The 13,788-nt window shown below is 37.4% G+C and overlaps 1 non-coding gene across 1 annotated transcript; it reads right to left on the bottom strand.

Annotated features, from left to right (window-relative positions):
• Nucleotides 1-3,952: 3,952 nt before the first annotated feature.
• LOC118983866 (U6 spliceosomal RNA) lies at nt 3,953-4,059 on the bottom strand. The gene has a single exon (XR_005065811.1). It is a non-coding gene; the product is annotated as a U6 spliceosomal RNA (small nuclear RNA).
• Between the last annotated feature and the right edge of the window lie 9,729 nt (nt 4,060-13,788).

Here is a 13,788-nt window from a genome sequence, read left to right as displayed (position 1 = left end):
CTCTCTCTTTTTTTCTTGATGAGTTTAATTAAAGGTCTGTCAGTTTTGTTTATCTTTTCAAAGAACCAACTCTTGGATTCACTGATTTTTTTTTTTTTAGTCTTTATGTGTATCTACAGTTTTAATTTTCTCTGCCATGTAACCTAATATTTTTATAGATTCTGGAGCTTAGAAGGTGAATGTTTTGTGCGGCGGAGGATTATTTTACTCACTATACAAGCATATATTACTAGGTTTTGCTGTGCTAAATCTGCTAAAGTTAAAGAAAAATATCACAAAGATGGAAGAGACTAAAGAGAACTGGTGACTCAGACAAGGTTTTTTGGAGAAAAAACTACCTTAGTGAAAACTTCAGTTTGAATTTTTAGTGCCCAAGTTTTCAGCAACATGTAGTGTTAACATATTTACACTAACACTATTTACAAGAAACTAATGAAGACACTGTAATGCAAATACATTATTTTGTGATGGAAAACTTTCCAAATTGGTACTTTCATCCTTAGTCCAAGGATCCTCTCCCAAGAAGGTAAAATTAAATTAAAGATGTTAACTGGAGATGAAGTCCAAGCTAGGGAGTTAGATAACCTTAAGCATACTTCCTCTTGGCCAGGACACTTAAATTAAATGTTCCTTGCTCTTTAGAACTATGTTGTGCTGAAGAATAAAGGTTCAGCATCTTATTGTCACAAGTGTTACAAAATTGGCCAAGATCTCAGAATGCTTCTTTTCTCTCACGTGAAATAACATTTCTTTTGCTCATATGTTGTTTCTTCTATGGGGTTTCAACATCAATGAAGTTTTGCTTTCCATAGGTATCACTCAAAATCCATCTTTAGATAATCTGAATTCTATGATTTTTACATTTTTTCTTCCTTTTGAGATAGCACTTCTCCCATGAAGACTTCATCAGATGAATACCAGCACTGGATATTTGACATTTCTGGTTTCACTTTCAGAGAGAGAGAATTGCCTTTCTTGTTCCAGGGGCCATTTCCTATGTTGAACACTTCCTTTGACCCCTAACTGGCTATAGGAATTATGTGCTTTTCATAACTTCTATCCATCAAATGCCCATGCCATCTTACATTCAAGACACTACCATAACTTTGTTTTCCACCTTATCAGGGAAGCCTATTATTTTCCCCTGGATCTGCCTTGAGCATTCACTGGTGACTGATCCCTTACATTTTCTCACTATATTCTTAAGATTAGTATGAATTCGTGTCTCATTTTCCATGCCTTTTTCTTCTGAGTTACTGGCTTTTTCACCTACAGACCTCAGAAAAACTTTTTCTGCATATCCTCCCAGATATAAATCATATCTCTTTGGGCCTCTCTGACAGTTTTCACCACTTTATTTCATTCTTTGTAGAGTTATGTGAATTTATATTCTCCTCGATAAAGAATAATGTCTTAAAAATCTAGCAGAAGACCAAGCAAATAGAAAATGTATACAAAATACAAGATTTGTTGATGCTATTTCCATGTCCACCTATATTTCCTTCTTGGCATGAATTGTACATTTATGCCTAGAAGCCTTTTATTGTACTTCAAAACAAAGAATTTTCATAGAAAGAGAAATAATTATAACCTGTTGTCTTTGAAAATCCACCTTCTGTCTTCATTCTCAAATGAAGGAATACTCATTGGCATTTTAATATCAGTAAACTATAAAAGTTGCAAATTTTGAGTTTATTGTAGTTTGCCTAAAAATCAAAACAATGTCACAGACACAAAATTTTTAGTGGTAGACTTAGTAGGAAAACCAGACTTTGGTGAAAAAGGAGAGAGAGATTTTGGGGTAGACCCTCTTTGTATTATTCGAATGTGAGCAATACTGCAAATGATACCACACTTTCTGCATTGGTACAAAATAGTGCTTTCTGCACTGAATATTTTATCATTGCAATAAATAATATTTCAAAATATCATAGGGTCTGGAGAAATTTAAGAGGTTGTACTAAATAAGGACATTATCATTCTTGTTTGGCATACCCCATCCACTGAATTATGTATAAATGTTTGAAAGAAAGTTTGGTTTTTGCTAAGGTATATAATTAACAGCCAGGGAACTAGTTCAGGGACACCACTAAAAAATGCTTAAATCTGAGGTGCTTTAATTTTCACTTCCAGTAGTTTAATATTAATTTCCTTGGTCCAAATACAACTACATGAAGGTGAACTTTAGAGTAATAAAATTAGAGAAAGGAAAATAAACGATGGAAGTTTACAAGGAAATAGGGGTTTAAATGTAACTCCATTGAGAGTTAAAGACTGTCTCTTGATATAATCAATAACGTTAATTTTGCAAGTGTGAATTTTTTTTTATTTAATTCTTATTCAAGTACAGTTTTCTGTTTTTTTTGTTTTTTTTTAAATATTTATTTATTTATCTTTAGAGGAGAAGGGAAGGAGAGAGGAAGAGAAACATCAATGTATGGTTGCTTCTCCTGCATCCCTTGCTGGGAACTGGCCCCTGCCGGGAACTGGCCTGCAACCCAGGCATGTGCCCTGACTGGGAATCGAACCGCGATCATCTGGTTCGCAGGCGCGCGCTCAATCCACTGAGCTACACCAGCCAGGGCCAGTTTTATGTTTTATATTCCCTGCCCTGCCCCCCTCCCCCAGTGCTCCCTCCCTCCCTCCCATTTCCTCCCCCACCTTAATTATTGTCCATGTGTCCTTTATACTTATTCATGTGAGTCCATCCCCTTTTCCCCTATGATTCTCTCCCCTCTCCTCTCTGGACTCTGTCAGCCTGCTCCATATTTCAGTGTCATTGGTCATATTTTGCTTGCTTGTTATGTTTTGTTGTTTAGATTCCTGTCAACGGTGATATCATATGGTATTTGTCTTTCACCGCCTGGCTTCTTTCGCTCAACCTAATGTTCTCTAGTTCCATCTAGGATGTTGCAAAAGGTAGGAGCTCCTTCTTCCATTCTGCAGCATAGAATTCCATTGCGTAAATGTACCGTAGCTTTTTGATCCAGTCATTTACTGATGGGCATCTAGGTTGCTTCCAACTCTTGGCTATCGTGAATTGTGCTGCTATGAACATTGGGGTGCATAGGTTCTTTTGGATTGGTGTTTCATGATTCTTAGGATATACTCCTAAGAGTGGAATTGCTGGGTCAAAAGGCACGTTCATTTTTAGTTTTCTTAGAAAGTTCCATACTGTTTTCCATAGTGGTTGTACCAGTCTGCAATCCCACCAACAGTGAACTAGAGTCCCCTTTTCCCCACAACCTCTCCAGCACTTGTTGTTTGTTTCTTTGTTTATGATAGCCATTCTGACTGGTGTTAAGTGGTATCTCATTGTGGTTTTAATTTGCATCTCTCTGATAGCTAGCGATATTGAGCATCTTTTCATGTGTCTCTGGATCCTCTGTATGTCCTCCTTGGAGAAATGTCTGTTCAAGTCCTTTGCCCATTTTTTAATTGGGTTGCTCATCTTCTTTGAGTGGAGTCAAATGAGTTCTTTGTATATTTTGGAAATTAAACCTTTGTCTGAAGAATCATTGGAAAATATGTTTTCCCAAACAGTTGCTTCTCTTTTAATCTTGATACTGTTTTCCTTAGCCATGCAGAAGCTTTTAATTTTGATGAGATCCCATTTGTTTATTCTTTTCTTTATGTCCCTTGCTCTAGGGGATGTATCAGTAAAAATATTGCTGCGTGAAATATCTGAGATTTTCCTGCCAATGTTCTCCTCTAGGGCTTTAATGCTGTCATGGCTTATATTTAAGTCTTTTATCCACCTTGAATTAATTTTGGTGTATGGTGTAAGTTGGTGCTTGAGTTTCATTTTTTTTTTTTTGCATGTAGGTGTCCAGTTCTCCCAACACCGTTTGTTGAAAAGGCTATATTTACTCCATTTTATGTTATTGCCCTCTTTGTCAAATATTAATTGACTGTAGAGAGTTGGGTTTATCTCTGGGCTCTCTGTTCTATTAAAAATATGGAGCGCTTCAGGAATTTGCATGTCATCCTTGCTCAGGGGCCAAGCTAATCTTCTCAGTGTCATTCCAATTTTAGTATATGTGCTGCCAAAGCAAGCACAAGTGTGAATTCTTTTTTAAAATATTTTTTGTTAGTCTGTTACAGTTGTCCTAGTTTTCTCCCCTTTGCCCTGCTCTGCCCATCCCACTCCCCAGCTCCCATAGTCAATTCCACACTCTTGTCCAAGACCTTGGGTTATTCAAACAAGTTCTTTAACTTGTCCCTTCCCTTACTTTCCACCATTATCCCCCTCTCCTCTCTCTTCTGGTCACTGTCAGTCTTCTCTGTTTCCATGTCTCTGGTTCTCTTTTGTTTCTTAGTGTATTTTGTGTATTAGCTTCTTTTGTTCATTAGATTCCTGTTATAGGTGAGATCATATGGTATTTGTCTTTTACTGACTGGCTTATTTCACTCAGCAGAATAGACACTTCACAAAAGAAGACATACAGATGGTCCATAGACATATGAAAAGGTGTTCAATATCACTAGCCATCAGAGACATGCAAATTAAAATCACAGTGAGATATCACCTTAAAACTGTCAGAGTATCCAACATTGATCAATCTACAAATAACAAGTGCTGGCAAGATTGTGGAGAAAAGGGAACCCTAGTGCATGGTTGGTAGGAATGCATACTGGTGCAGTCACTGTAAAAAACAGTATGGGATTTCCCCAAAACTAAAAATGGAATTGCCTTTTGACCCAATGATTTCACTGCTGGCAATATACTTTAAGAATCCTGAATCACCAATTCAAAAGAACTTATGTACCCCTATGTTCATATCAGTGCTATTTACAACAGCCAACTACTGGAAACAGCCTAAGTGCCCATCAGTAAATGAGTGGATCAGAAAACATACTTTTACTCAATGGAATACTATGCAGCAGAAAAAAGAAGGAACTGCTACCTTTTGGATAGTATGGATGGACCTGGAGAGTACTATGCTAAGTCAATTTGAATTATTAATGAAAACAAACGCTCAGTTTCTGAAACATTGAAGATCCATTTTCCAAAGAAAGTTTCTACAATAAACACTTTTTAGGATAAAAAAAAATTACCTTACTGGAAAGGGTTATTGTTGGAACAATGGGAAATGGGAAAGAACCAGGATTTTTGGTATTATTGTCAGCTCCTTAGCCACAAAACTATGATTATTTGAGTTAGTTCAAGCCAGTGCATTCAGTGATCACAGACCTTTTCCCAGTTAGCAACTTATAAACACATGGAGAGTTAATAGGGAGCTGATTAAATGAATATTTCTGGAGCTGATCATCACTCTATTGCTTGTAGTTTCACTGGATCTAAGGGTCTATGGTTCAAATCCCAACAGTAGTGAATTTTCTTAAGCAAAGGATTAGTTAAAAGGATTTATTGGATTAGTTATTAACGTGGTGTGAATTATTAGAGTTTTTAGGAAGGAGGATTCATAAACTTGTTTTGAGAACTAGTGGTAAGAGCCCAAGAACTGGGTTCTAGGGGCATTTTGTTCCTGGAGCTCCCCTGCACTGCTGTGGTGTAATCAGAACAGGGCTTATTCTGTGCCCCTGAAATTGCTTTCACAAAACCAGACTATGGGCTATTTCCTTTATAGCACTTCTTTAGCTCTCCATTTTCCTGGACTTACAGAGGTGTTTTCAAAAGGAATATTTGGTGTAAAGTGTAAGTAGTTGTCATTTTGTACTTGGGACAACAGATTCTTTTTTCTTCCTCTCTTCTTACCTTTCTTTCCATGTTAAAACAACAACAACAACCAAAACCACACTAAACTCTGTTCCTCTCTGAATTTGTTTTACTCTCTTTTGCTTTCAATGTTTGCCCTCATACTTTTTTTTGTTTTAAAGTATTCATAGAATCATAGACTTCAATACAATGAACCATGTACAATGAACCTCAAGTTGGCAAATATCACTTAGTTCAACACTATACTCAATGAATGACTCAGTTCTATCCTTGTTTATCTAGCTCCTCTTTCAATGCTTTCAAAGATGGGGATTTATTACCTCATAAAGCAGTCTTCTCTTCTTTGAGGGTAGTAACATATCTTCATTATTTTCTTAGAACTTATTCCTATGTCTGGCTTCTATTTTTGTTTTTCTACCTTTCTGGCAAAAGCCTATGCTGGAGTCATGTTGTTGTGCTCCATGCATGGAGTCATTATGTTGTCATGTGTGTTCTTTATATCACTAAGCTTTTTTGCTCCTCATCTCCTATCATCCAGAGATACAGATCACTTTGTATGTTGCCAACGTTCTCCCCTTTATTTCCTTTTTCTGCCAGTCTCTGTGACTCATTTTCACCCCCTTTTTAAAGCTATATATTTCTTCTTCAATTTTCTTGACTAAAGTTAATGTTTCTTTCTGAAAATTTTAATTCCTAAGGGTCTTTTAAATAAAATTAATTAGGTTAAAAAATAAATGGAGTCTTTCTTTTCAAATTAAGTTTGTGTTCTCTTGGCAACTAATCCATTTATTACCCTCCTCTGGTCTTGAGTGCTTCCATGATTTTGGAAATACTTCTTTGGAATAGAGGAAAGATCACTGTATACATTCATCAGGAACTTACTCAGCATAAATACATTCAAAATACATCTCTGGGGAATATTCTTTCTGAATCTATTCATTCATTACTCTTCCATTTTATGAAAAGTTATTAGTATCTTTTTAGCCAAAGAAACAACTTGGTTCCAGAAGGCTATTTTTGGGTGTTGATAAAGCAGAGCTTATTTTATGAATTCTGAATATGTTTAATATCTTGCACATTAAACTCCCTAAAATAAAGACCATTTATTATTCATGTTCATAGCCTCCAGAATCTACTGCTGTAGCTGACACCAAAAAGCAATTATTGAATATGAATGACTGAGATAATAGTCCTCAAAATATGCTTGATTAAATGAGCTGAATCATTCTTGTATAGCTAAGGGCTACAATGACAGCTAAATGGAAGTATTGATGATAAATATCAGTTAGATTGGAAAATTTGGTATACAGTAATATTATAAATAGGTAAAAAAGCCACATATTATATTTTCTTAGTCTCAGAATCCCCTCCAACCTATGTGACATCTACTTTTCAAAATCTTTTATGGAGATAGGAAGCCTGAGTCAAAATTTTAGTAATGGTTTGGGGTGGGGGTGAGGGTGAACCACCCAGCATACTGCTGGAGTTGCCACAGATCTAATGCACTCAAAGCATAACAGTAGCCTTTAGAGCCTAGGAGAGGAAAATGGGAAAAAAGAAGATGGAGCTGGAGAGGTGCTTTGGAGGAGGGAAGATATAATAATTTTTTATTTTTTGTTTATTATAAAGTGACATCTTTCATCAGTGTTTTCAGGAAAATCTCCATTTATCATTAATGATTTGTACAGTTATATATCCTTATTGAGAAAGCTAAATAGAAGGAGATTATGTAATACTGATATATGTGTACATATAATTTATAATACATATATTAGATGTTATATATTGTGTTGTATATATTAAAGCCTTAATATCAACATAGTTATAGGCAAGGGTTGAGGTTGCCTTTAGTAGGCCACCTGTATCTTTATTTATAAAACTCTATGTGCCTATGTGTGTGTATAGACACACACATTCTCACACATATGTAAAAAGAGTATTTTGTGTCCAGAGGGGAGGGAATTTCAGGGGAAAAGGGGAAGGGTTTACAGGAACTAGTATAAAGGACACATGGACAAAAACTAAGAGGGATGGAAATGGGAGGAGTGGGAAGGGCTGGGTGGGTGGGCTGGGATAGGAGTAAGAGACAGAAAACTGTACTTGAACAACAATTAAAATTTAAAGAATTAAAAACATGAAAACTATTATAAAAAGATAATTATAACTCATAATCCATCACAGTGATCATCACTGTTAATATATCAATACATTTCATTCATATATGTATTGAGAGATGGTATTGCATATTGGTAAATAATATGCAATCTTTAATCTCAGTTCTGTGACTTACAACATTTAAGTGTTAACTTTAATATATTAATATTTTCTATATTAATCTAAAAGTTATATAGCTAATATCTCTGAACTACCATTTTTTGGAGTGCTTACTTTATGCCAGGCACTGTCTTAAGGACTTCATATATGCTTCATTTAAGCTTCCTAACAAGCCCAAAGAATAAGTGCTATTATTAGCTTTTAATATCATCATTCTACAGATGAGTAAATTGAGCAAAGGGAAATTAAATAAATTGCCTAAGGTGAGGTCAACAGCTTAGAAGTGGTAGAACCCTGTCTTTACTTCAAAAGTCATGCTCATAATCACAACAGAAAAACATAGATGTAAAAACAAAATATGTAGAATACACACATGCATTATTTTTGGATATATCAGTGATGCATGCTGAGGAGATGGCCTTGTAAAATGAAGACAGCACTAGTCTATGAATCAGGAGACTGGCCTTCAGGGGTTGCAGAAGTCCTTTTGTACAGACTTACAAGAGCCAATTGGTAACTATTTGGGACTTTTATAAGTTGGTTGTTAAATCATTGGTGGCTTGAAATTGGCCATAATGAGTCATAGTGAACCAAAATTATTAACAAAAGTAACATGTTAGGGATTTTTTTTTTGAGTGCCACTTTGCCAGTCCACTAGGCCTACATTTTTAATTGTGCCATAGGGCTGGACTTTTGGTGAGTCACGAAATGGCTCTGAAGCACTATTTCTTATCAGTAAGATCAGAATAGTGCTTGTCCTTCTTTTAAGGTCTATAGTTTCTGGTAAACATTTTATAACCTTTTGTCCTTTACATGTACCTGTGTAGAAAAAAGTAAAGTACTATGTAATCACTATTTGATACTAAATCATTTATCTTAAAAATTATTTTTAAAGCAAGAGTATTTTAAGTAATGATCTTTTTAAAAAATGGAATACTAATTCTATTTGTAGTTTCAATGATTCATGAAAAATTATATCACTCTTCTCCCCACTCAGAGACAAACTATACACACATACACACACTAGAACAAAATATAGAAAGAAAATTTAGGATCTGGAGACACAAAATTTTATGTAAGGTTTCTTTTAATTACTTGACTCATATGCAAAAATACATAAGCCACATTCTTGATTTTCTCCATGGGTTTCAAATTGGTGATTTATGAAGATAGTATATGTTGTGATTAGTAAGGCATTTGGTGAATTAGATGTAATTAAACATTGCAGCTCTTTCTTCCTGAAGCCAAAACTATTAATGTTTCTGAAGATAAGAAAAAATGTGGTTATTATTTATGGTGTAGTTCTATATGCTAGGCACCTGTTACACATTTTATCAAAAATATCACACAACTTGCCCTGGCTGGTGTGGTTCAGTGGATTGGCCACCAACCTGAGAACCAAAGGTTTGCTGGCTCAATTCCCAGTTAGGGTGTATGCCTGGATTGTAGTCCAAGACCCCAGTAGGGGCTTATGAGAGGCAACCACACATTGATGTTTCTTTCTCTCCCTTCCCTTCTGTCTGAAAATAAATAAATCAATAAAAATATCACACAAGTCTACCTGATCATTATTATTTCCATTGTTACATTGGAGTAAAATGAATCTTAGATAAAACACCTTATCCAAAATCAACATAACTAGGTACTTCCGCCAAGATGGAGACATAGGTGAAAACACTGTGCCTTCTCCCACAACGAAGTTTGGATACAACAAAAGTTTTGGAGAACTAACACACACCCAGAGGCCAGAAAACCGAATTATACAGAAGTCCAACAGCTACGAACCCTTCAACGTGGATGGTAAGAGAGGCAGAGCCAGCAGCGGAGCAGGGTCAGGAAGGACAGACCTAGGAGTGCAGGCAGCCCAGAACTAGTCGGGGTGCGGAACAGACTGACCAAGGTCGCACATTCGCACGCAGTGAGACAGACCAGACAGGCCCCAGGGAGAAAACCCAGTGGTGGAGGGCTGACAGCGGTGGCACACTCGCGTGCTGTGGAGCGGGGCGCGTGGCCCTGGTGACGGTGCTGGCTGCGGTGCTGGTGGGGGTCGCAGCGGTGGCGGGTGCTGGAGGGAAGCCATTGTCCCTCTTTGACCCCGCCCCCACATACAACGTCACAACCCAGCGACTGACTTGCCCCGCTCTGGTGAAAACCTAGGGCTCCGTTCCTGCTACTTAACAGGCACGAACAGCCCAAAGGATGGCTCAAGAAGAACTCAAAGTCCCAGAGCCAATAACTCTAAGCGACCAACAGATTGCCAGCCTCTCAGAAGCACAATTCAAGACACTGTTTATCAGGATGCTAACAGAACTGGTTAATTATAGCCACAAATTAGAGGAACATATGAAGGCTAAACTAATTGAAATGAAGGGAGATGTCCAGGAAACCAATAGCGATGGAAAGGAAACTGGGACTCAAATCAATGGAATGGACCAGAAGGAAGAACAAAACATCCAACCAGAAAGGAATGAAGAAATGAGAATTCAAAAAAATGAGGAGAGGCTTAGGAACCTCCAGGACATCTTTAAACGTTCCAACATCCGGATTATAGGGGTACCAGAAGGGGGAAAGAAACAGCCACGAGTGGAAAACTTATTTGAACAAATAATAAAGGAGAACTTCCCCAGTCTGGCAAAGGAAATAGACTTCCAGGAAATCCAGGAAGCTCAGAGAGTGCCAAAGAAGTTGGACCCAAGAAGGAACACACCAAGGCACATCATAATTACATTAGCCAAGACTAAAATGAAGGAGAGAATCCTAGAAGCAGCAAGGGATAAGGGGACAGTCACCTACAAAGGAGTACCCATCAGACTGTCAGCGGATTTCTCAAAAGAGACCTTACAGGCAAGAAGGGGCTGGAAAGAAGTATTCCAAGTCATGAAATCCAAAGACCTACAGCCAAGATTGCTTTATCCAGCAAAACTTTCATTTAGAATGGAAGGACAGATAAAGTGCTTCTCAGATAAGGTCAAGTTCAAGGAGTTCATCATCACCAAGCCCTTATTATATGAAATGCTAAAGGGACTTATATAAGAAAGAGATGATGAAAAATATGAACAGTGAAAGGACAGCAAACACACAGTTATTAACAACCACACCTAAAACAAAAGCAAACCAAGAGGACAGCTAGATCAGGAGTGGAACCATAGAAATGAAGAACACATGGAGGGTTAGAAACAGGGGGGTGGGAGGAGGAGAAGGGGGGAGAAGGCACAGAAAATAGCATAGATGGTAGGTAGAAAATAGATAGGGGGGAGGGCGAGAATAGCGGGGGAAATATAGAATCTAAAGAAGTTGAGACACGTGGTTATAAACTAAGGGGAGAGAAGGGTGGGGGAGGGAGTGTGCGGGTGGAGGGGAATGAAGAGGGGAATAGAACAACTGTAATGGTATAATCAATAAAATATATTAAAAAATAAAAATAATAAAAAACAAAAAAAAACAAAACAAAAATCAACATAACTAGAACACATGACATTTCATAGGGTAGTGTAGTTTGGAATCTAGGATCAGTAGATAAGAAATTTAAAAAGAAAAATTGAACTATATAGAGAGCACAAAAGTAGGATTTCAATTATTCATGTCAGTAAAAAGGACATTTTAAATTTTATCTTAATAGCTGAAGAAGTAGTTTTCTTGCCCTGGCTGGTGTGGCTCAGTGGCTGAGTGCCAGCCTGTGAATCAAAGAATTCCTGTTTCCATTCCAAGTAAGGGCACATGCTTGTGTTGATGGGTGGGTCCTCAGTAGGAGGTGCACTAAAGACAACCACACATTGATGTTTCTCTCCCTCTCTTTCTCCTTTCCATCCCCTCTGTCTATAAATAAATAAAATCTTTATTTAAAAAAAAAGAAGTACTTCTCATTTCCTAGAAAGAGTAGGAGAACTCTCCATGGGCTGTTGTGGATCGCTCTGCCTGGTTCTAGGAATTGTAACTCGACCCCCTATGGCTAAGGGCGAGTGACAACCTTTGGAATGTGAGCCACAGGAGACAAAGCTTGTCTCTGGTAGCAAACACTGCCTTAGTTTCCTCTCCCTGCACCCAAAGCTTGGTCAGAAGTCAATGACGGGTAAGACCTCTCACAGCGGCGGGCAACCTAAGCCAGACTTGATCACGTGGGAGGCCATCATGGAAGGATTGTGGTGGGGGGGGCTGCAACAAAGAACAATGGTCTCTTGCCCCCTGACTTTGACAAAACCTGAGTCCCCATGTCCTCTGGGAGAAGTGCTTCCTGGCTCTAATCCCCTTAAGCCTGAATATCTGATGGGGAGGGGTGCAGGTCCTTGCCTTGCTAGAGCATGTTCCAGGGGAAAATTTGGCATCACAAAGACTTCCTGATAAACCTGTGAAATCTGCTCTGCTAAGAGTGCTTTTATTCATATGATAAGGGCCTGAGAGGAAATGAGTATGTCTCCCCAAAGTTCTGCAACCCCCTTTCCTGATAGACACTGACTCACACTAAGCCTTCAGATTTCTTTGAAATGTTATCTATTGTTTGATCCTTGCCACCTGTATTTCTGTGTATTGCAACCCAATAAAAGCCCATGGAGGAAGGGGCTCAATGCCTTTTCCCCTGAGAAACTGCTCACGGCCTTTTTCCTCTGGGAAAATGGCTACCTCTCCTCCCCAAGCAGATCACATCATATATTTGTAATGTTTACTCTCATCTGTGGCACACAGGGGGACTTGCAAGGAAAGTTGCCCCCACAATGGGCTTCTAGGCATAATTCATATGTTTCAATGCTTAGGAAAATAAAGTCCCCTCTAATGAAAGATTTACAAAATTTGAATATATTATAATCAATAACAATGTTGATAAAGTTTTCATATATCTCTTCTAGTACTAAATGAAATAGATATTATTGCATCATCCAAAATGCATAGAAAAGAAAATCTGATTTTTGCTGATTCCTTCTTAGAGGAAGCAGATTTTTCCACTCCACAAAAATTCTCAACATGCTGCCTCACTATGTTCTAAATTGAGGGTACAAAAATCAGTGTCATTAATGAAAATACATTTGAATTGATAATTTATAAATTGTATAATACTTTTATATGCATTTTATCACTTAAAATAGTTATGTGCTAACGTTTCTGAAATTTTTATTTTTATTATTTTTTATTTTTTAAATTATTTTATTTATTTATCTTTAGAGAGGAAGGGAAAGAAATATCAATGTATGGTTGCCTCTCATGAGTTCCCTGCTGGGAACTGGCCTGCAACCCAGGCATGTGCCCTGACTGGGAATTGAACCGTGATCTTGTGGTTTGCAGGCCTGCACTCAATCCACTGAGCTACACTAGCCAGGGCAAGTTTCTGAAATTTTTAAAAAATTTCTCTCAGTTTATGCCTCCCCAAGATGACCATCAGAAGTTGGATTGGCCAAGGTCATTGGCTGGTTATAAATTCTAGAACTGAAAGCTTCCTTACTGAAATCGAATCACATGCTCACAGAGTTTCTTCTGCTTAGCTTTTCTGAAACTCAAGAATTTTGGTTAATTAAGTACAAATACCTAGTTGATAATGAATAGCAAAATCAAAATTGGTACATATTGTTGGAGGCACTATATTGTTTCATTGATCTAAATGATTTAGGGCCCCCAATGCAACACCTATTGCTTCCTCAATGATATGAATTTGCATATCTGAAATCCCTTGATATTTTGTTGGTTTTATTAAGTGTTCTTTTAATCATAGTATTAACAAAATCTGTTTTAGTGCTCTCATAGTATCCCATATAGTCTTGATCCCCTCAGCACTACTTTGCTGTCATTGTTGTAAATTAACTTGCTCAAATGTAGAGGAATGTAATCCCTAGCAATAAAGAATAATA

This window comes from Sturnira hondurensis, unplaced genomic scaffold (genome assembly GCF_014824575.4).
Source record: "Sturnira hondurensis isolate 20B ecotype Veracruz unplaced genomic scaffold, ASM1482457v3 Scaffold0000465, whole genome shotgun sequence".
Lineage (NCBI taxonomy): Eukaryota > Metazoa > Chordata > Mammalia > Chiroptera > Phyllostomidae > Sturnira > Sturnira hondurensis.
Note: the sequence above shows the minus strand (reverse complement) of the source record. Positions and strands in the feature narration are given on the sequence as shown.